At 50.0% G+C, this 22,994-nt stretch overlaps 1 long non-coding RNA gene across 1 annotated transcript; it reads right to left on the minus strand.

Annotated features, from left to right (window-relative positions):
* Positions 1 to 1,888: 1,888 nt before the first annotated feature.
* LOC131583112 (uncharacterized) lies at positions 1,889 to 22,877 on the minus strand. Its single transcript, XR_009278447.1, has 4 exons — positions 22,755 to 22,877; positions 20,946 to 21,081; positions 4,154 to 4,249; positions 1,889 to 2,210 (listed from the first exon to the last, which is right to left on the minus strand). It is a non-coding gene; the product is annotated as an uncharacterized LOC131583112 (long non-coding RNA).
* Between the last annotated feature and the right edge of the window lie 117 nt (positions 22,878 to 22,994).

Raw genomic sequence — 22,994 nt, forward strand, 5'->3', positions numbered from 1 at the left:
AGGTAAGAAACAGGACATCTATGGCAACAGCAGAATCATCAGAAAAAGCAGTTAATCCCAAACTGGGAGCAAGTAGAGTCCAGAGCTTGCCAGGGAACAACATGTCAACAGGATTATGGGCAAACCTTACAGGGCAGCTGTGATTCTGAAGGCCTGAGAAGCAAATTGTGATCAAAGCCATGCAGGCACAAGAGGAAACAGCATGGAACCCAGAATCCTTCTCCTGAAGGCAGATGGAGGTGAGTGACAGCCCAGCAGATCCTTTCCAAATCACCCCCTGGGTCCCAGGAGCAATGGATGGGGGACTGCTCACGTGATGCTGACTGACAGGCTGCGAGATTGTCTGTGGGAAAGGAACAAGAGGGGTAATTTTATTGTCATGTCCCGCAGGGGGGTGTAAGGAAAATCACAGCATGAGAAAATGACAGTGTATCTGTCTGAGGTCATTTGCATGCCCAGATAATCTGTGGGAGGAGAGCCAGAGTTGCTGCGCTTGACAGAGGCAACACCACGACAATGGGCCTGGGATCAGGAGATTTGCAAGCCCTGAAACCAGCCTGGTGTTTGCTGCTCTCAGAAACCAAAATGACCTGACTTCATCATTTAGGCTCCCAATGATTACACTTTCCTCCCTCATGATGGGCTGTATGATGGTCTGGTCTTGCTGATGGCACAGAGGGACAGTCCCAGGCTCAGAAGTGTGCCCACATCCCGAGGACACACTTAGGGGACACAGAGACATCATACACAGGCAAAGGAGCACAAACATGAAGGCAGACACTGGGTAGCAGTAGCTGTGTGCTGCCAGTGCAGCCCAGGAGATTTTAGCAGGGATCTAGAAGAAGAAAAAAGGGCTTTGTCAGCGGTTTCAGGCTTCTCCTCAGCTGCAGAGGGAGTAACCTGGGAGAAACACACGGTGGCAGGTGGGAACTGACCTGGCTGGCAGGAAAACTCAGTATCTCTGCAGTGGAAAATCCAGCTGATGGTTGGATGGAGCAGGGCCAGAAGGACAGGCTGCCTGCAGAAGGCACAGGCACTTCCCAGGGAGTGTGAAGGAGATGGTGACAGGTTGGGTGAGACTCACTCACACAACCCTTTAACACTGCACTGCCAGAGGCTCCCAGGAAAATCCCAGTGATAAGGTGTGTGGGACTCTGCACAGCACTGATAAGTGTGGCAGAAATCTGATTGCTTTGAAAACCTGGGCATTCCAAAGGGATTTCAGCTGGGTGCACAGGGAGGACGAGGTGGATTTTACAGATAACCTTTGGGCAGAACCATCCAGCTTTCAGCAGAGCCCAGATATGGGTATTTAGAGAAAGGTCAAGTCAAAGAGAATGGAGGGGGTGAGTGCATGGTGAGAAAGAGACATCAAGAAAGTAGCAGGGAAGAGCAAGTATGAGGAGATTTAAAACTCCTGAGCTGAAGGCAAGAGGTAGGTGTCCAGGAAGGGCTGTCAGAAAGCAGAATGTGAATTAATTTGGACAGTGCAGGACGGTTTAGGAGAAAAGTGATCGCTCTGTGAGTCATCAGCAGGGCATTAAATATGCAAAATTTGTAAATAAGGTCACCCTGAGAGGGAACACAGAGCAGGAAGAGAGAAGGGCTGGGCAAATAGCCAAGGATGGAGCAAGTGAAGTAGCTGGCAGTACCTGAGGATTGTCAAACAGGGCAGGCACAGCCTCAGATCCATCAAGGCAGGGGGAACCTTGTCCTCCTCGGGCAGAGGGCAGTGACAAACCTCCCCCTCCACCAACAGGTAGACTCATCACTACCAGACCCAAAGAGAAAACAAACTGTGATGTCAGTGTGCTAGTGGTAGCCAAGGATTGGAAAAGACAAGCCCACAGCTGCAGCTGGCAGGGAATTGTGTGGGAAGCTGAGCCTACCCAGCATTATTCAGCTGCTTCCCAGGCACTGGAAGAGCCAGAGCTTGTGGCTGTGATTGCAGGGGCAGGAGCAGCGGGATCCTGAAAGGCTCAATTGACCCCAGGTTCCAGAGCCAGCTGGGCACATGCCAGCCCTGAGCTCACCCACTCACCTGGAGCTGGCTGGGAAGCAGAAGGCAGCTCGGAGGGAATGCCAGGTTACCTTGTTGCTGGCAATGGCCTCTCATTTGTCATCGAGGGATGCAGGCAATTTACACAGGGATGTGGGAGTGCTGCAGGTGTTAGGCAGCCACCCTGAGAGCTCAAGACAACAAAGAGACCCTGAAAAAAAGCAGATCCATTTCTAGCTGCAGAGAGGCTCTTAGGAAGTCCAGCAAGCCCCAGGCAGAACTAGGGGAAGGGGGGCTGGGAGCCACCAGGACAATGGTCCAAGAACAAAAGGGCTGCATTAAAGGGCCTATTCTTGCAGTTAAGCCAGGTTTAAGCAATTTTGCTGCTGCCTAATCTGAAGCTAATAAGGAGTCAGCTTTACAACCTGGAAATGCCTGGCCAAGTCAGTGGAGAAAAGAGGGTGAGGCGTTTAAGCAGTCCAAACATTATGTTTCTGTCTGCACGATCAGGACAAAGGCAAACCACTTTCAGGTTTAAAGTATACAATCCCTGATGGAAGCAAGATATTACACAGACCTGATGTGGTGCTGTGATGGGGTGAGAAGCCTCACCATCTCTGTCTGGTACAACCCTCAGAGGCAAAGTTCAGTGAGCTGGTGCCAGGGTGACTGGCAGAGGTTATCCAAAAGCCAGGCTCCATGAAATGCAGTTAGTCGGGACAAAGTGGCCTGGTCTCTGCAGGCTGCCTGCTTTCCTGTTTACCTGACCCAGAAATCCAGAATTTCTGTTACACAGCTTCATTTATAAGAGAATCCAGTCTGCAAAGCACAGCTTAGCCCAAATTTCCACTCCCAGACTTGATCAGATCACTCCAGGCTCTGAGACCACTGTCTCCACACAGTAATATACATTATCCTGAGGCTTTGTGTGTGTTTATGTTACCCTTCCATTTTCCCTTCAGATATGACATGCAATTCCTAGAAAATATGTTATAAACTCTTCTGCTCTGGAGTTCTGCCACCTCTGATTACACTCATTTGAGCCAAGCATGTAGTTTCAAAGTAAATCAATAAACAAGGCTTAAAAGGGTCCTACAGACAGAGGCTGGGGGCAGCACCACCTCCCCCTCCCCAGTTATCTCTGCTGTGCTTCAACCTAACCAAGTAAATGGGTGAAATCTGAACAGGAAAACACATCCCAAAGCTCCCAGAGCTGCTTTACAGTATGGGAGGTGGGGCCAGGGCCTGCCTTGCAACTGGAATGGCCCCTCCAGTGTTCCAAGTCCCTGGAGTCAGCCAGTGAGAGTGAGTGGGTGTCACAGCACAATCAGGGCTGGTGGGAGGGTCTCCCAGGGACCCCCTCCCTGCCAGCCTGTGGTACCCATGGAGGGCTGCAGCCAGGCTCTCCTGGTGGTCCTGGAGACACTCCAGCAAACATCTCAGTCCCAGGGAGAGACTGGAATGGCCAACCTGGAAAGCCTGGATTCAGAAAAGGGGCCATGCACCTCCCACTCTTACTGAAGACACTTAGGGCCCCTCAGGCTTGTTATCACATGGACAGTAACACATCCAAGTAGAGCATACCTGCCCATAGATTTATTTGGGGAAGTCCAGGGGGACACTTCTTCTCCCCTAATCCTCCTTTACACTGCTTTTGGCTTCCCAGCACACCAACAGCCATACAGGCACAAGAATCTTCTTGGGAGTGTCCCAAGAAGCTCTAACAAGGTTATACCTCCTCAAGCAGCTCCTCCAAGGTGAGTCATAATGGACCCCATGAGCACAGTACAGACTGCTGGCTAAACACTTCCCTAGGGAAGAGCTGAGAGGTGGGTTATTCATCACCAGGAGCTGTCCTGCTCTCCAGGATCAATGCACACGTGGGCAGGGCAGCTACCAGAGAAACCTCTGACACAAAGCCTGCTTGGATGCACTCACAGCAGGATTTACAGAGCAAATTAACTCCACTGGTTGAATTATTTGGATTTTTTTTTTCTTTCAGAATCTCCAAAGGCTGCATAGACACAATGCTGATAACTCAGCCAGAGAGGAGGGCTGCTGTGGCACACAATGAGAATGAAGACCCCCTCACTCTGCCACCGAACAACTGTTGGGTTTTTGCCTGGCTGCATCCTCAGTTGAGATCTCCATTACCTGTGTGCTGGTGGTTGTATTGGTGTGGCTGCCTGGGCTTCCTCGGGCCAGCTCAGGACATCTGCTCACTGTTCCCAGCTCTGCTGCTTCTGCTCACTATAAAACAGAATGAATCATTCAGGGTAGAAGTGATCTCTTGTTTTGGTTGTCTTCATGGGCTGGTCTCTATTTAGTGCTCTGTTTCCAAATCCAGCATTGTGCGTGCAGAATCTGATTAGGGGAGTTTACACCACCAGAATATACATCCAATGTAGCAATTACACACAGCCCTGGAAGAGCCTCCCACACAACATGCTGGCACAGCAAAGCTCCTACTAGAGACGTGTGGGACGAGCAGCCCACACGTCTCCTGCACAAGCAGATTACTCAGCCCCAGAGTGCTGCTTGAAGCAACATTTTCTTGGGATTCAGGGAGAGATCCCACAGACTGCTGCTCTTTTTTGTGGGCTCTGTCCTCGTTCACAGAGCTATTACTCATTGCCTCATTACTCATTGTAAGGCTGGATGCTGCCAAGGTGCTCTGAGCTATCCCAGCCTGCAAAGGTTCCTGTGAGCTGCACTGAGTGGCACAACTGCCATATCCATGACATTCCTGTGTGTCCAGATCCTCCCCTGCACAGCACCAGGCATCTGAACTGCTGTGGTGCCTCCATTTCAATCTGTGCCTCCAGCACAGGCTTCCTTGCCCCTCACCCAGGCAAACCCCAAATTCAAAAGGCCAAATTCTTCTCTGTGTCCATGCAAAGCAGCCCCTTGTCTCCCCTGCAGAGCCCTGTTATGTGGCCCCCGTGCAACACTTCCAACCCCAGAGCTGCTTTTCCTGCTGGGAACCATCCCCTGCTCTGAGCACCTGCAGCACCGAGCACCTTTAGGGGTGCTCAGCCATGGGGTAATTAATGAACACATGCAATCACTTCTATTATCTGCAACTTGAAGGCAACTCTTATCGAGGCAGAGCTGCAGCTGTGGGCAGCCAGGGCACAGCCACATCTGAGGCACAGCACCTTTGCTCGCTCACTCTCCCTGGCTGCTCTGGGAGTCAGGTGGTGCCGTTCCTAGAAGGTGAATAAATTATTACTGCAAATTACTCTGATGAAGTGGCTTTTATTAGAAAGCCAGACACAAAGGGAGCTTGCTGATTGGCTCCCAGTGATGTCATACCCAGCACAGCACTCAAACACAGAGATACGAATTTTCTCGTCTATATTTTGCATATAATTTTCATTTTCTCCTGGCAATAAAGACACCAGCGGAGCCTTTCACTCGGGGAGGGTGGTGGGGGGTCTGTACTGCTCAAGTGGCTGATGAAAGAGAAGTGGCCTTTGTTTCTCTGTCTTGCAGGGAACCTCAGGCTAATATTTTGTACCCACAAAGGCACTGTGGTTTATTGCTCTATTACAAACCCATCACTCCATTTTCTTAGGTGGATAGCAGAGAAATTGGCATTTTTTGGCTTCATTGTATATAAAATCATTCTGATCACAGAGATTTGGCTATTTACAAGCCAAAGCTTAAAGAGCAGATAAAGCAACAGCTTTCTGATCATCATCAGAAGGTGGATACAAGGCTTTGGGAAAAAATAGGCAGCAAAATCCCAACTAATTATTTCTTTTCCAAGTTTCACATGGTGGTTGTTCCTGCCTGCAAAGCCACTGTGAGTTCTCAGAGAGGTCTGTTGGAGGCAGACTCAGCGAGCAGCACATCGTGTGCTCTCATTCCTCTTCCCTAACCGAATGTCCTATCGAACTTACAGAATTTGCTTACCAAATGTTCCAGCTGTAATCATTTCTGGATGCAACAGGCTTGCTGGTGCAGCTCAGACAGCAGAGCCCTGTGTGGAGAGCAGGCATGGAAGTATCCCTTGCCTCACTGAACTGGAATGAACTCCCAAATTCAAGTGAAGGCTGTGGTTTCCTCAGCAGCTCTCTCACGCAAGGCTTGTCGCAGTTCTGGGCCCCCATTGTTGCTGCTGAACCTGGACATGGGCAGAGGGGAAGGTTTTCCATACCTTCCTGCCTCCATTCTGTACCACCAAGGTGTAAATTCTGCTGGGAATGCCAAGTGTAACATTTCCAGCCCTGGAAACAGGCTCCTGCTTGTTCTGTGCAAACACTGGGCTCTCCTCCAACAGAGCCGGCACAAATCCTGAGCTGACCTACAGTGCCTGCCTATTCCCCTGTGGTTATGGCTCTGAAGTCGTTTGTCCTGCAAGGGCAGAAAACAAAATCCATCTATCACTTGGAAGATGTCCTGGAAACCCCCAGACAGTTGTGCTGATGAAACTGGACACCGAGGGCTACTGGAGAGCTCAAACACAGTCAGATTTGCTGTTCCCAGTCCTGGGGTCATGACTATTCTTCTTTATTCCAGGTGGCTCAAAGCTGGAAATCATTCTCTCTTATTGCCTGAAGATTTGCTGAGCTGCCTGCCCTTTGTGGAAAACAGGAGCTGCCCTCAGACTCCTGGATGTTGGATCTGAGGCTTTTGAAATCCTGAGGGTGAAGGTGCAAGGAAGAGGCATCCGGGAAGGAGAGAGCCTGACTGGGAATCAGAGTAAAAAGAATGTGAAGGCTTCAATCCTAGGAGAGGATGCTGGCTGAGACACACAGCCAGCATCAGCAAAAAGAGAATGGGCTCTCAGGTTTAAGACCTGGAACAGATTCAAATCACCCCTTTTAGGTCTGACCTCCATGCCTGTCTGAGGAAGACACAGAGAGGAGAGGGAGCCATGAATCTTGGATCCCATCCTTATGTGGCTTGGCCCTACATCCCTCTTTGCTTTTACCACTCCATGTGTAGAACAGAGGGTTATTAAAAGCACCAGAAGAATCTCAAGTAAAACAATTTTACTGTTTTTAAAAGCTTTGTTATAGCATCTCTGGAGCTCTGGCTTGGACCACCACAGACCATTGTCGGGAAGCTCTAAACAGCCTTTGGATATTGAATTACTGTTCAGAAACGTATCAAATTCCAAAATTGCAAACACTGTCCAAAAAAAGAAGCCTCTGTAGAACAGAACACACTCACACAATGCAGACAACAAAACCACCGTGCTGGCCTAACTCAGCTTCCCTTCCCCACCCAGAGCAACAGCCTTGCCCCAGTCTCATTCCAGCGCTGTTATTCCCCTGGGAAGCAGGCGGGCTCTAGAGGAGAACACAGTCCCACCTACTCATCACTCACCTCAAAACGAGAGCCCTTCTATCACTTGGCTTTTAATGAAATTGGGGGTTGATATCTCTGTCAGCCCCTCCCTTCCACTTGAGGACAGCATTAGCATCAGTCTGGATTATAATACCCAGTAAGCTGTTCTGGGGCGATATGAATCAAAGCCTTGAAATTGGGGTTGTGTTTAATTAATTGTGGCTGACAGATGAAGGTATTGATTCTAGATTGAGAGGTTCAGGACTGGCCTGGGGGATAATTATTGCAGGGCACACTGTGTTAGGGCGATATTTTTTTAATTTCTGGCAGTGTAGGGGGGAAGCAGGGGGGAAATAAGTGAATAATTGCAGCTAATTAGGACTTGTGTATGCATCCCAAATTAATTTGTTTGAATAATCAACCACCAACAGCCGTCTGATCCAAAAGGAAACAACTGCTCAGAAAGATCTCGATTCCTCACACAAATTGTGCAGTCCCGTGTCTGGGATAAATGTTTTACGGGATTGAGGCCCTAAATACAGAAGGATAATTGGGCAAGATTATTGAGTGGAATCACTTGCTTTTGCCTAAGATCTACGACAAATCAAAGGGGCTGGGCGAGGCTGTGGGATAGCAGAAGATGCTGTCTCTGGCCGTGCCCCCCATCCCATCCCATCCCATCCCATCCCATCCCATCCCATCCCATCCCATCCCATCCCATCCCATCCCATCCCATCCCATCCCATCCCATCCCATCCCATCCCATCCCATCCCATCCCATCCCATCCCATCCCATCCCATCCCATCCCTACCCGTGTGCAACAGGCCCCCCCCGCGGATTGCCGGCCGCCATCCCCTCCCAGGCGGGACACGGAGCTGCGGGATCGGACACACAACTGCTGTCCCCGCGGGGATCACGAGAGCTGTGTCGGGCGAGGAGAGGGCAGATGGAGGCGAGGCTGCGGCAGCAATCTGTGTCCCGGTGCCCGGCCCCTCGCTCCGGTCCGCGGGATCCCCGTAATCCCCCCCGGCAGCCCTGCTGCTACAAACGCTCTCATCACCATCGCAGCGGGGGCAGCTCAGCACAGACAGCGAATGATCTAGCGGGGGGTTAATAAAAGGACTGGCGCAGAACAAAAAGCCTGTCAGCCGCCACAAGATGTGCTCTCCTCCCCTTGTGCCCCCCAGGAAATTAAAAAGCGGAGCCTGCGGTGTGCGGTGTTCTCTGCGGGACCGGACGGGGCGCTGGGATGCGGAAGGGTAGGGTGGGAAGGGGGAAGCAGGGAGTTAAATGTTTGTCCCGGCTGTTGTTTCTGCTGCAATCTATCAAGTGCTGTTACTCTAAAGGACCAGACTACCTGGTCTTTCCAAACCTGAAGAGACAAAGGCACATTTCTGTGTGCTGCTGCCAGCAGCTCCTCCTGGAGAGAGTCCACTACATGCTGCCAGGCTGCTCTGCCTGACACCACCGAAGTCCGTGTTTCCATGGAAATGGGAAGAGAACGGATGCCTGTGACACGACAAACCTTTTCTGGTGTAGAGTTGGACCACTTCTAACATCCCTTTCTAGCGGCAACCTTCAGGACTGGATACTTTGCGGGCACAACCAAAACAGAACAAGAAGGGGGGAAAGATATCTGATAATGTGAATGAAACCCCATCATCCTTTCTGGTGAGCAGCAGCTGAACTCGAAATTGCACTAATTCATTAAAACACCCTTCTAGGCAGAGAGACCCCTGCACGAAATACAATATAATTCACAAGCGGATAGTGAGGATCTGTCCCTCCCGTCTCCGGGCTGGGTTGGGTAAAGTTTCCAGCAGCATTTCCCTGCCGAAGGCTGCGATGGCAGCGCTCAGAGGTTCCCCGATGGTTCCCCGTGCCCAGCCCGGGCTGCGCAGCGCGGGCCCGCAGCGCCCTCTCCCGCGGCACCGGGGCAGCCCTGGCCGGCACCCGCAGCACTCCGGGGCTGCCTGGCCCTGCCCGGCCCGGCCCGGCCCAGCCCTGCCCTGTCCTGCCCTGCCCAGCCCTGTCCTGCCCTGTCCTGCCCAGCCCTGTCCTGCCCTGTCCTGTCCTGCCCTGCCCTGTCCTGCCCTGCCCAGCCCTGCCCGGCCCTGCCCTGCTCTGCCCTGCCCAGCCCTGCCCTGCCCTGCCCTGTCCTGCCCTGCCCTGTCCGGCCCTGCCCGGCCCTGCCCTGCCCTGTCCTGCCCTGCCCTGTCCAGCCCTGCCCTGCCCTGTCCTGCCCTGCCCTGCCCAGCCCTGCCCTGCCCTGTCCTGCCCTGTCCAGCCCTGTCCTGCCCTGCCCAGCCCTGCCCTGTCCGGCCCTGCCCTGCCCTGTCCTGCCCTGTCCTGCCCTGTCCAGCCCTGCCCAGCCCTGTCCTGCCCTGTCCTGTCCTGCCCTGCCCTGCCCTGCTCTGCCCTGCCCAGCCCTGCCCTGCCCTGCCCTGCCCTGCCCTGCCCTCCCCTCCCCTCCCCAAACCAGAGAGACTTCTATGCGCCATAAGGGATTCTGGTGAGCAGAGAGAGGCAGAATTCTTTGCCTACCTCCAGCTTTCCTGCAGATAAAAGTGAGGAGGTTGACAGAGGCTTTGCCGAGGGCATGTCGGTTTGGCATCTGCCAGAGGAGTGTGGAATAAAGCCATTATCCCTTCCCTGGACACAGTGCTCATCGCGTGAGGTCTGGCTGCACCTCAGGGTGTCAAGCAACCAAACACCCACCGGTCTGTTCGTCTGTTCTCGTACCATCATCACAGAGGGTTTGTGCAGCCTCTCTCAGCAGCTGCTCCTGTCCCACGCTGCCCTGGGCACTGTGCTCCGGGCACCTCTGTGCCCACGCTGCAGACCAGCCTGCCCTGGACCTCACCCCAGACCCATCAGTGCAGCACATTAGGAGGAGAAACATGAGGTATTTGCAAAGCCAAAGGCAAAGCAACAACAAATTTGTCTCTGTAGGGAGTTTGCTTGGGATTATTATAATTTTAAAGGGCAAGTTACTGCTCCAGAGCTGGGAGCCAAGGATTTGAATAAAGGAGCTTCATGAATACAGATACATTGCATAGACAGAATAAATAAAGCTGATACACAGCTGTTTTAATTTCCAAGTGGGTGAAAATGAGATGTCCCATCCCCAGGAGATCCAGAAAGGGCTTCAGCCCCTTCATTAAACACAGAGAAGAGGCTGAGATGCCAGGCCTGCCTGACTGCTTGCACCCTGTCACGACAGCAGTGTGCTGGAGTTCCCCCAAGGAATACCACTCCCAGGAAGCAAAGGCTTTCTGGCTGCCATGAAAATACTTGAAAACTGGAAACACTCCTGCCCTTCCTCAGTGCAAGGGACTCCAGGAGACACCAGTGTCAGAGCCAGACCCAGCTACACCCACAGGATATTCAGCACCACATTGCATTTCCCAGAATAAAGTCACCAGAATAAAAGATAAATGAAATAAAATGGGATTTCAATTGACCAGAACATTTAATTCAGCCCAAAAGCAAATGAAGAGACCAGGGCTCCCTTTGAGCAAGAAGCAGCAGCATTGTGACATGTCCCAGCCCTGCTCTCCCCAGTGTGGGCACTCACAGCATCTGGCCAGATGTGCCCCCAGGCCCTACCCTGGCTCTTGCACCAGCACCTGCTTCTGGGAAATGAGTTTTCGCAATATTCCTTCCTGCCACATCCATCTCAGACAGCAGAAATAAATGTCATGTCTCTCACACCGTTACATGTCCTGACAGATCTGCTCAGCCAAGACATTCCTTGTAACACCAACCTTGATTTGCCCCTGACCTCAGTGGTTTTGGCACCAAAGGGATTTTCTCCAGGCTTGGGAAGGTTGTTCCTTCTTTTGGTGCCATTGGGAAAACTCCTGTGTGTGCTGTGTGGGAGGTCAGATGGGGTGAGTGTGAGCAGCCCTGCAGTGACAGGAGGGTGAGGCTGTTACAGGGCTGGGACTCTGCTCCATGCTCCATGGCAGGCAGCAGGTCTGTGTTCCCCCTGCTGCTGCTGAGCACATCTCTGCACATATCCCTGTTCTCCAAGCCTCATTTGTCCTACACTTGCAGTGAGTGTGTGTATTTTTGGTCTCAGGGAAACATTCAAGCAATGATTTACCTGCTCAATGGATTCTGCTGGGTCCCACGTGTCCACAAAGAGCAGTGTAACACTGGCAGGACCTCTTGGTGGTGATCCATTTGGTCTTTTGTGTGCTGGTGATAGAAGATCTATTTTTTTAGTGCTTCTCTGCTTTCTCTTGCTTCCATCACTGCTGGCTGTGGTAACATTGAGAGCACCAGCTTCAGGGTGTGCAGACACCAAAGTGAGGAAAGTCCCTTTCTGGTGCTCTGGGTAAGGTACAGATGGAATCCAAAGCAGACATGGGCAAGGTCCCCATGCCCCTGACTCCATCACTGAACATATACACTCAGCCTGGGATCAAACACTGTGCCAGGGTGCCATGTCCAGCTCTAGCAGCCCCAAAAGCTCCCCTCTGTTCACTCTGTGCTCCATTTGTGGTCACCCCAGCTGCTGGACTGGCACCACCATGGCATTAACCTCAGGAAGGTGACAGTGACACTGTTCTGACAGAGCTCTCCTGGCTGAAGCCCTGCTCACACCTCCTCACTTGCTTTGCCCTGGGCAGGCTCCAAACCCACAGCTCCCTCCCAAGCTCACACCACCTGTTACTCCAGCAAAGAAGTGAATCCCAGTAATGTGAGGACATTTGCAGAGCCCCAGCTTTGCAGGGACTGGAGATTGTAGTTTATGCCTCCAGGGAGGCATTGCAGATGAAAATTAAAATGCCAGAACTGACAAAAGGAATTTTAAAAAGCATTTTCTGCTTTTAGGCAGCTGAGGAATGAACAGATCTAGATTCACTGGGCTTAGGTCAGTATTGTCTGAGATACACAGATCCTTCTCCTTGCTTTGTCCTTACAACTCCTTCCCCTTCCCAGAGGGAAGTCTCGGCTGAGTCTCCCACTGTGCAACTCCCAGCTCAATCTTTAGAGGGGTTTCAGTGGCTTATTTGTTTATATCTCTGAAGACACTAAGACTCCTCCAGAGCCCTCAATCTAGACAGAGAAGCAAATACTCACAACTGTAAATGCATCTTGCCCAGTTTGTTCTCAGATTCCTGCTAACTGCACCCAAAGTTTGGCTGATGCCCTCTTTTTCTGTGTTTTACACAGATTGGAGATCTTGTTTTGCAATTACCTTGTGGTATTTATGATGTGTAAGGTTGCTCAAGGTCCCAACTCTGTACCCTTGTGTCCTTATCACAGAGACACAAGCTGCAGCATGTCACTTCAGCAGAATGTGCCAATGGCATTTGGGGGGCATCACAGTGGCATTTTACAACTGCTCCTTGGAGATTTGATCTCCTCCTTCTCAAAAGACCTTCAATTGTCCTTGAAATGCAGCTTGAACTTTTCATGGGAGACCACAATTGCTAAACATTCCTGTGCTATTTAGAGACATCTTTGCTCTGTTGATAGCAGTGACATGCACAGGAAAGCCACTGCTCTGCTGGCACTCCATTTCTGGCAGCAGGTGCCAGGGTCAGCTCTGTCACTGAGGGGTAAGACCTGCTGTGGGTCTGTCACATGGATGTTAGGGAGAACTGTCTCCCTAACAGTTCTCTTTGGTAGGGCTGACTCCAGGCTTGCAAATATTTGGAAGGAAGCTGGAGTTTTTACATCCCAACAGCCTCTGAAATGGCAGCACACACCTCTCCTGGGCTGAGTCCCAACCTCAGGAATCCAGCAGGCGTTTGTTGTGTGCTGTTACAAACTAGGGTTTTATCTGAGGCTTACTCCCCCAGCTCTCATTAGCAGACTGATGGCTTTGTGATTATTATTTTCCTCAGTTTCTGTCTTGAAGATATTTCTGTGCCTGTCTGAGATTGTCACTGGGCACTGCACCGACTCCCACTTCTCCCTGATTGCTGTGCTGCTGAGACACTGAATAACTCACATGAAAAACGCTTTTCCCCCATTCACAATAAGGTCAAGAGAAGAATCCCTGAAACCTTCTAGCCTAGGAAACAAACCTAAATCGCTGCTCAGGGAGATTCAAGTTCAGCTCCTGCTCACGGCATTGAAAAGGCCATGCAGCACCATCCAGCCCTGCCTGGAGCAGGGCAGAACCTTGTCCTGCCTCCCTTTACCTGTTACCCATGAGCAGCACAGAGCTCACAACTGTTACTCTCTGGCCTACCAAGCAAAAATTGCTATTTCAGTCAGAACGTTGGAGGCTGATGGAAATCTGACAGTCCATGGCTAAGCTGCCAGCTGGGAAGTGGGTGGAAATGAATCTTTTGTCGAATAGTTAAACTGCCTTTTCTCCAGATTGATTAATTCACAAAGAACATATCCCTTCCTGGGTTTCACAGCTGAAAACAAAGCCAGTCTCACCTCCTCTGCACTATCTGTCAGTCGTACCACAAAGTGCTGAACTTCATTGTTCCTCATGTGAGCAAATCCTGGGGAAAAAAGAAAATCCCTAGACTGTCTTCCAATTCACCTGAGGTTCTGAGCTTCCCCACATCAATTTTCCTACAGTTACACCCAAACAGTTGGTTCTACCTTGAGCTGATCCACAGGGCCATGACCCCAGGCAGAAGCCCCAGCACAGACTCAAAGTACTCAAGGCACTGCCAGTTCTGTTTTCAGCCTGACTTTCCCTCAGTATGTATTAAATGCCAGGTGTCTGTTTGATACCTCCATTGCAGTGGCAACCCTCAGATCACATTTGGTTTCCCATGGAGCAGATCCAAGGAGTGATGGGTAGCTGGACAGGTGCCCAGCTGAAAGCTCAAGAGCCCAGCAGTGAGAAGCATCTCAGCACCCGTGTCTCGACAGAGACAGGAGCAGGCTGAAAATCCAGCTGTCCACAGGCTCCTGTTCCTCATCTGGTAGCACAGTTCCTTGGATAATCTCAAAGGCTGCTCATCAGGTGCTCAGGACATAGCTGTGCCCTTTCCCAGCCCTGTGTCCTGTGAAGCTGTCCAGACCCATCTTTCTCACCTTCAACTGCCAGCTAGGTGCTAAATCTGTAGCAGACTCTAAAGATTATCAGCTCTTTTCCTGTAAGGGAGCTTTGTTTGGGAAAGGCTTCCTCCCACACCTCCATATTTGGCATCTTAGCACTCACTTGAAGTGGAAACCAAGCTCCAGAGAAGGCCACAAGACAGTCACAGCACGTGCAGACTCCCACAGGCCACTATCCCACCTCTGGAACAGTGAGACACCTGGGAAAGGGAAATCCATTCCTCCCTGTTCACCCTCTAGATATGGAGGACTTCACAGCCCTCCACAGCAATGCTCTGGAACTGAAGGGTTCCTTTTCAGTCAGCTCCTCCTTGTACACCAGATCAACAGATCGTTCTTTCCTGGTTATTTTTATACTACATAGTTTTTGAGGTTAACGAGCAACCAAAACTGTCCTTGTAAGTCTGAGTTTGGCTAAGGAGAGTGTTCTGTCAGCAGCTGATTCCTCAGGAGGAAGTCACTGAAAAGTCTCTTGTTCCCTTTGGAGATGAATGACCTCCTCTGAACAGCAGATGGAGTAGTCACTTGCTGCTGAGGTCTTCTGCAGCAGGATGTTTCAGCTAGAGGAAAAGGGAAAGGAATAAAGCGACATTCTGTCTTGGCCACTTCTGAGAAGGGAAGTGTCACAACAGTCATTTCTGAAATCCAGAGAGCAGCAGAAGTAGAGAAGCATCAGTTTGTTTTCATCTGTACTTTTGTGAAGATGAAGGAGGAAGAGTCTTTCTCAGCATGTGCACCACCAAGAGAGGCTTTCAGTGCCTTCACTCTCCTCTTTAGCCCTTTGCCTTCCATCAGTGCTCAACAGCCATTTCTACTCAAGATGTGCTGTGCTCTGAGGCACGGAGATCAACCATCCCCCTCACCCCAAATAGCCTGAGGATGCTGCAGGGAAGAACTTAGTCCTGCAGCACTAACAAAGCACAGGCTGAGCTCACAGAATGGAGAGAGAGGAAATCACATGCAGACTTGCAAAAGGCAGTCTCTGGAGCCTGAGCTGGTTGATCACCCAGCAGATTCCCTGCGAATCTACCTGGGTTTCCCTTTGATCTCTTTTGGTTAGTACTTCTCCTTGTCATCAGTGATGCCCAGCCTAGAGGCAAGACATCCTCATAAGACTTAGAAGTGCCACAGAACTACAGAGCAAAAAGGAATTTCATGCTCACAAAGCCTCAGCAATATCTATACACACACATAAGAAAAAATAGACTTCAAATACTTATAAAAGTACCTATTGTGTTCTGGATTTCTGTGGTTTTCCAGTGTGTTACAGCTTTATTTCAAGATCTTAAGATACTTTCTTTGAAACCTTTTCAAGCCCTTCCCCACACAACCAGTTTTAGCACCCCTTTGCTCCTCCATCCCCTCCTTATTTTATAAAACATTTTCTGGGTGTTCTGATTGTACATCACTTTTCTCAATCATGTTTCTATTTTTCTGATTGTTGTCTCTTTATGGAAGAGGTTAGAGACCTCTTTTACCAACTTAAACAAATCTGGTTCCATATGCAGCCACAGTCACTACCTCTGGTTTCATTCAACACCAAGCACTCCATGTCTTACGCTTCCTGTATTCACACAGAAGGAAAACACCAGGGACACCTTTGTCACAGCAAATTCCATGGCCCAAACCTCTGTGGACAGATCTAGAGCCGACAGCTTTGCCAGGCACCGCTATTTATGAGCTGTGTCTGTTAACACACAACCCAGGGGGGTGTGAGCAGTTTACAGTATGAACTATGAAATACACAAGTAGCTTTGGCAGTCTCAGAGGTGACATTCTCAAACAACTGCCTCTCAGAAGACCAATACACACATCCACTGCACAGTCTGATTCAGGGCTTCAACTGGCACGTTAAAATACACCCAGCTTACGCTATCGCATAAGACACGTCCTATCCGGATCAGCCGCCCCCAGGGAGCAGGACTGTGCACCTGAGTGCACATTCCGCAGCTCCTGGAGCTGTAGCACAGCCTGGAAGGTGCTAAGGAAGAGACAAGGATCAGGAGGGTGGAGCAGAGGTGGCCCTGGCGCCGCTCTGTGGGAAGTGACATGATCCCACAGGATGAGCAGCTGATGTCACCTGATGCTGTCCCCACCCTGAGCGAGTCTCTGACAGGGCTGTGGGTGACTGGAGGAGCAAAACTGGCAGCTGAGCCAGTGGGAGAGAACCAGCCCTCATGGACACACCCCCCGTGGCAACCACCCAGACTGGCTATTCCAGACATTCATGGGATGCACACCAAGGGAGGAACAGAGAAAACAGGTTATGTTCATGCTGATTGCTCAAAGTGTATTTTTGCTGGTAAAACTGTGGGGCTCTCAGCCCTCTCTTTTCCCTCTCCCTTACTTATGGAAACCTGACTTGAGGCAGTCCTGTTCTTTGCCAAGTGCCCTCAGCAGCTCCCCCCACAGCACTGCAAGCTGACAGACCCTACAGCACAGCAAGCACTTGGCTCCTCTATTCTCACCTCTCCAGGACAGCCTAAATCCCTCCTCCACAGTCCTCTACCACAGCAAGGGCTTCAACTACAGCCTTAAAGGCTGAAAATCAAAGGCTTCTCAAGGATCCAGATTTTGGGAGTTTTCTATGACAGTAACAGAAATAAAGGTTGCCCTTTTGGTTGGTAGGGCTCTTGGTTTGGAAGACAGGTGTCTGGTAGGGAGGGCAGAAGCCTCCCTTGGAATGAAAATGTAGACCCCTTCTCTCTGAATTACTGTAATTTTGAAATCAAGGGGCTCTCAGGCAGAGATCTGTGTGTAGGAATAACAGTTCTTTACTAGTATCTATAATGAGGCACACAAACAACAATAACTACAGTGTTAGCAAGAAAACAGAACCAGGGACCCCAGGATCCCTTCTCAGCTGAGATGTGAAAGGATGGAGGAGAGGCTTTGCTTCACAAACCCCCTTGGGTTGGCAGTCAGTCCCGGTGCTCCTGCAGGGCTCTGAGGAACACTCAGCTGGAACAGCAGGGATGAGCTGAGGTCCTGGTGCTGAGGTGGATCAGCAGCTCCGTGGTGGTGCCTGGCACTGGCACATCCTGGCAGGACAGGGGGTGTGAGGCTCACAAATGAAGGAGAAGCAGCAGCTCCGTCTGGGTGATGGTGAATTCCCTTCCCCAAGCCGCACAGCTCCGAGAGCGTCTCCCTCTCCAGCCCAAGGAACCAGCCAGCCCCCAGCTGCCCCCGCTCTCCCCCCTGGCCCAGCAGAACTCCCTGCGCTTCTCAAGCACCCACCAAGTACCAGCGGTCAGGTTTTCCCCGCAACTCATGGGGAATACATTCCACAGGTGAGACGGAACAAAAGGAAGACACCCAAGCCCCAACAACCAGTTTGTTAGTTTGAGGAATATGATGAGGTTTTAGCAAAGCCCTTTGTATCACAGGAATTAGGTCAGGTTCAGTAGGCGCCAAACATTTCAAGGCACATTCATTCGCAACAACGTTAGTGCTGAAATGATGAGAATATAAATTGTAACAACCATAATACAGAATCCAAAGTATTTACAATGAGATACAACCCACAGAACATTCACCAATTGGTATGCAAATTGGATAGATGTTGGGGACTGCAGAATAATCCGAGTTTGGATTTCAGAGTTCCTTCCCAGAGATAAGATTGAGCATCTGTCATCAATCTTCTACCTTGCCAAGTTGAGAACACATGAAAACACTACAAGCATTACTCTGCTCACATACACGCATCCTTTAACAACACACAACACACCTCCAGCACATAATTTCACTCTCATTTTTACAGGGCCACACCTGACAGATAAACAGGTTTTGCTGCAGATCTCAGTTCCTGACAGTATTGCAGCTGGAGCCTCACAGGACCAGGACTGGAAGGGCAGTCAAAACACCTTCCTACCAAAGTTTCTCACTTCCTGATGATAATTTCCTAACCTGTCTTCTTCCCACAAATTCTAGTTGTTCCAGTTTCATTGATCTGAACCAGAAACAAGCAGCTCAGCAGTCACTGCCACCACCTCTGATACCTCAGGGTGTTCACCAGCACAGGTGGTGGCTCACGCCTGCTCCAGTTCCTGTGGGTTTTCTGGAAGCCAGGCTGGTCACCACAGGGTGTGAGCACTGCAAAATCCAGCCATTTGGCTCCAATTGAAAGAAATGCATAAATTTGGACATGGATGATGCCAGCTCCAGCCCTGGTGTCTCAAGCAAGATGGGAACAGTTCTGTCTCCCACTGCTGAGCTCTCAAAAACTGGGGGGTGGCAAGGTCTTCAGGGAAGGCAAATTCAAAACCCAGGAGGGAGGGAAAGAGATTCTCTGTGCAGAAATACTTCTGCAACAGCAAATCTCTCCAAAGTGGTTCAGATTCTGCAGAACATCCACACAAGTGGCATCTGGCAGCTTCAACTCTTCCCAACTCTCATTCTGGGAACAGAGTTGCCAGAGAAGCTGATACTAATTATCTAAAACTGGGACTTGCATATTTCCCATATTCTACTTCTGAAGCGCTGCATGACTGAGAGGTTTGCAACTGCCAAGACATGAAAGAGTGTTTGTTATTAACACATCACTATATAATCAGGGGCTTAGCAGGGGGCTGGGCATGCACATGAGTCTTCCTCTGCTGCTGACAGTGTAGATGGAAGTCCCCAGGTACCCCATTAGGTGACAAGTGAGAATGAGTACTGCAGCCAAAACGAAGCAATTTGGCACAATTCAGTAGAGAGATGGCACATTCTACTCGAAAAAGGGCCCGAATTGGAACAGCACAAGATGTTTCCAATTGAGATTGAGCCGTGCTGGCCAAGCTGAGTGGGTGTCTCACAGAGCAGAGCAGCAGTGGGTGCTCAAGTCCAGGACTGAGATCTGCTGGCAGAGCTCAGATGGGGAATGTTGCCCAGTTTCTGAGAACAACACAAAGTCTGTATTCTAATTAGAGCTCCTCTGCTCATCTGCATGGCTCAGCAGAAACTTTGTGAATTTTCTAGGCCGTTATTAGGATCCATACAAAAAGCCTAAATTCAATTTTTTTCTCCTCCCCCAGTGAAGCCACACTAGTAGGAACCACCCACCCCACGTGTTCTGCTGTTGGCTCCCATGGAATGCCACAGGTAGGCACTGATTCCCTGTACATGGAGTGATGTGTGGCTCTGGAAAGAGTGCCCAGCTCGGATTAAATGAGGCCTGTGAGCAAGGGCAGTCTGATAGCAAGGTATGAAGACACACAGATGAGTGAGCTGGACACACAAAACCTGAATAACTGACCCCAGGGTGCCTGGGGAAGGCAGAGATAAGGGACAATATGTTGGGACTGTGGGACAGGACAGGAGATAAGAGGGCTGCCAGGACCTGCCATCCAAATCGTGCCCGGGGTCCTGCCAGTGTTCACTGGCTCCAGCTAGAGACTCCATCCCGGGCACTGCAGACACACATGATCCTAACAACAATAAAGGAATTCATTCTTTGGGAATGCTCCTCCCCTCCCTGCGCTGTTCAACTGGCCAAAGCAGGTCATGAGCTCATCTGAATATGGAAACTCTACTTACTAAGGAGTAAAGACAATTGCTTCAAGCTTGTGAGTTCAACGTAAGAAAAACAGGTTTCCAGATCTCCTTTGGGAGCTAGAAGTTTTGGCTTTCACCCCTCTCTGCTGTTTCCTCCCCGTGCCCATCCTCGTTCCCCTTCCTCTTGCCTCCTGCCTGATAAGGCTTTGGCAAGCCCTCATTTCTCCAAACCAAGCCCATGGTCTGAAAAGCAAATTCAGTGAGGTCAAAAGCTCACACATACAGGTCTGTCAGCTCTGAATGGCCTGAGCATGGGTGCCACTGTGCAAATCTCCATAGTTAACCTTCAAACAAGCAAGAATCACATCCTTTGTCTGCTTCCTGCAGAAAAAGGTGTTTTTTTCCACCTTTTCTCGTTTTTTCCCCATCTTTTTTTTTTTTTTTTTCCTAAAGGGAACAAGTTCCATTTCCAATAACTGAACACTGATTAAAACCACTGTCCCTCTACCACCCCCCCAAGTCACAAGCAGCTTATACCAAAAAACTGTCAAGAAGAAGATATCTTGTACAAAGACTTCATAACACAAGGGAAAAGAAATGAAGGAAAACTGTTGACATTAAATGTTAACTCTTTCCATTCTAAAAAAATCTCTTAAATCTTACCCTTCTCTTCCCATGCTTTTAATAAAAGTATCCCCACTGAAAATTCATTGAGATCAGTTTCAACTCTTTGGAATGACACACAGCAATGACCCAGAGGCAATCAGCTTGCTATTTCCATAATTAAACAGGTATTTAATCAATACTTTTCATTCAGTTTGAGTTAGTCAATATGAATCCAACAGCCCTGTGTCCCTCTGTTACCTCTAACAGATTAATTCCATAATTCTATGGAATTCATGGGATGGCTCAAGGGCAGGCAATAAGGAGCTGGATTTCAGTTCTCAGCTGACAGTTTCACCCCTAATTTTGCTGTTTGAGGCAAATCTAGATCTCCATTGGCTTAAAAAAAAAATAAATATTGACCAAGAAATGGGTGTTCAGCTCTTTAATTGAACAGTTCTCTGAGGGAACTTGTCTTTTTATAAACCTCTTATTTTTGTTGGCAGATTGTAAAATGAATCTTACCATTAATTATCTTTGCAGCCTTGTTCAAGTGCACTGCCAGAACTGTCTATGAAGGCTGAGGACCAGCAGTTTACAAAGATCAGACTGAGGTGGTTCCTCCTCAGCAGCTTCCATTGCATTGATGTGGAAACTGTGTCTGTAATAAAACAAACAAACAAACAAACAAACAACTTTAGTTCTCAGGGCAACAAATGCATCAGCATCAGGTTACAAACTAATCACCCCAAAGCAGAATTGTGCCTTAATTCCCCAAGGTATTGCTGTGTCAGATTGCTGCTCACAGCCACACCCTGACATGGGACTAATAATGGGGTCCCCGAGCAATGACAATGCTGGGTTGAGGCTGCCCCATGGGCACATCTAATTATGATGTTCTGTGACAAAGCTATAAATACCCCTGGTCCCACAGGTGAAGCCCTCATTGCAGCAGGGTTTGTGGGCAGGTATGTAGTCTGTTCTCTCTGCCTGCCTGGGCTGGAGGGCTGTTTGTAACCATGAGAGCCTCACCCCCAGGGAATGTGAAACCAGCACAATTTCATAAACACAGACAGATTAAACATCAGCCAGAAGAGCACTGAAGGGGAAATTATTAAATCTGTTCAAATGAAAAAGCTACTGACAAAACCCAAAGACCACCTGAGCAAAGGAAATTCAAGAGAATTCAACAAGAGAATTCAACAGAAAAGGGGGGTTACACATTAACCGAGCAACTCTGGTGGGCTGAATGGGGTCTGAGAGGAGAAGATGATCACTCTGTGAAGGGACACTATGGCAGGAAGGTATTTGAGGATAAAGGACTGTTTGAAGGATCTGCTGAAGAACAGGGAAGGCAGAATCCTAGTTCGTCTTCATGATTGTCTTAAGATCATGACATTATTGCTTTAGGCTCACAAACCCAGTCAGTGCCCCTGGTCACCATCAGCTGTCAGGTGAGGAGGATTTTTCTCACTTCGCCAGCAATTCCAGCCTCCATCATCCACCTGGCCTTCCCATCTGCACACTCTCAAAGCTCTGAGGAATAATTTCAGAGGAAGAGAATGCATAAATAAATGAGGAAGTCCTTTATGGCAGTGCCTAGAAGAAAAGGAAACCTGATGGGCAATCAATGAGCCCTGAGAGCCAGACATGAATCCATGACGATGGCTGCTGACTAAATACCATCCTAAAAAGAAAGAAAAGTCAGCAAAAATGCTTTCCACTAATCTGTCTCTTTTACTGCTTGCTTTGTCAGAGTCTGAGGAGATGACAATCACTCACAACACAGAACTGAATAAGGAAATTATCGGCTGCCTCAGCCAACGCGCTGTGGCACACAGTTGTCAAACTTTTGCAAAATTTGTCAGAACTCTCTGAGCGAACGTTCCTGTGGCTTCTAAAGAAACCCAGAAAAACTCCCTTTCATTAAAAAGGGAAACCTCCCTTCTTGCTCACTACAGCATCTCTGTGATGAATGCAGCAGGCAGCAAAGGGCGTTCCCAGGCCTGCTCCCAGCACAGGGAGCCCTCAGGGCCGCGGGCAGGGCTAACGACGCCACCTCACCCTGCGGAGAGGACCAGACCAGGGAGTTTTCCACAAAAAAAGAAAGAATGTGTACTAGGGTTAGTTATTAGCTTCGGACAGTGACTGGATTGATGGATGTGAGCCTTTAGAGAAATTTTGGTGTGAAGCAGGGCAGAGGAGCTGTGGTACTACAGACACTGCGCTGTTGGGGCAGAGTGGAAATACAACGCAGACCGTGAAGGTGCTGGGGAACACAGCGATAGCGGCACCGTGAGGAGGAACCCCGGGGAGGGGATGGAGCAGCAGTACCTCCTGCATAGGATGGTGCAGGCACGATGCCCAGCCAAACATCAGCTCAGCGGTGCTGAAGGCACCGGGGCAGTGCTCACCGCGGGCTCCTCACCGCAGCTGCCTGAGAGCCCGGCGGTGCCGTGAAGGAGCCCCCGCCCGCCACGTCCCCTCACAACGCGCCGCCCCCCGCCGCCTACGCTACTCCCGTGCTGAGTTACGCAAGTGACGTAGCGGCATGGCCGGGCCGCACGCAGGTTG

Source organism: Poecile atricapillus, chromosome 11 (genome assembly GCF_030490865.1).
Source record: "Poecile atricapillus isolate bPoeAtr1 chromosome 11, bPoeAtr1.hap1, whole genome shotgun sequence".
In the NCBI taxonomy this organism is placed as follows: domain Eukaryota; kingdom Metazoa; phylum Chordata; class Aves; order Passeriformes; family Paridae; genus Poecile; species Poecile atricapillus.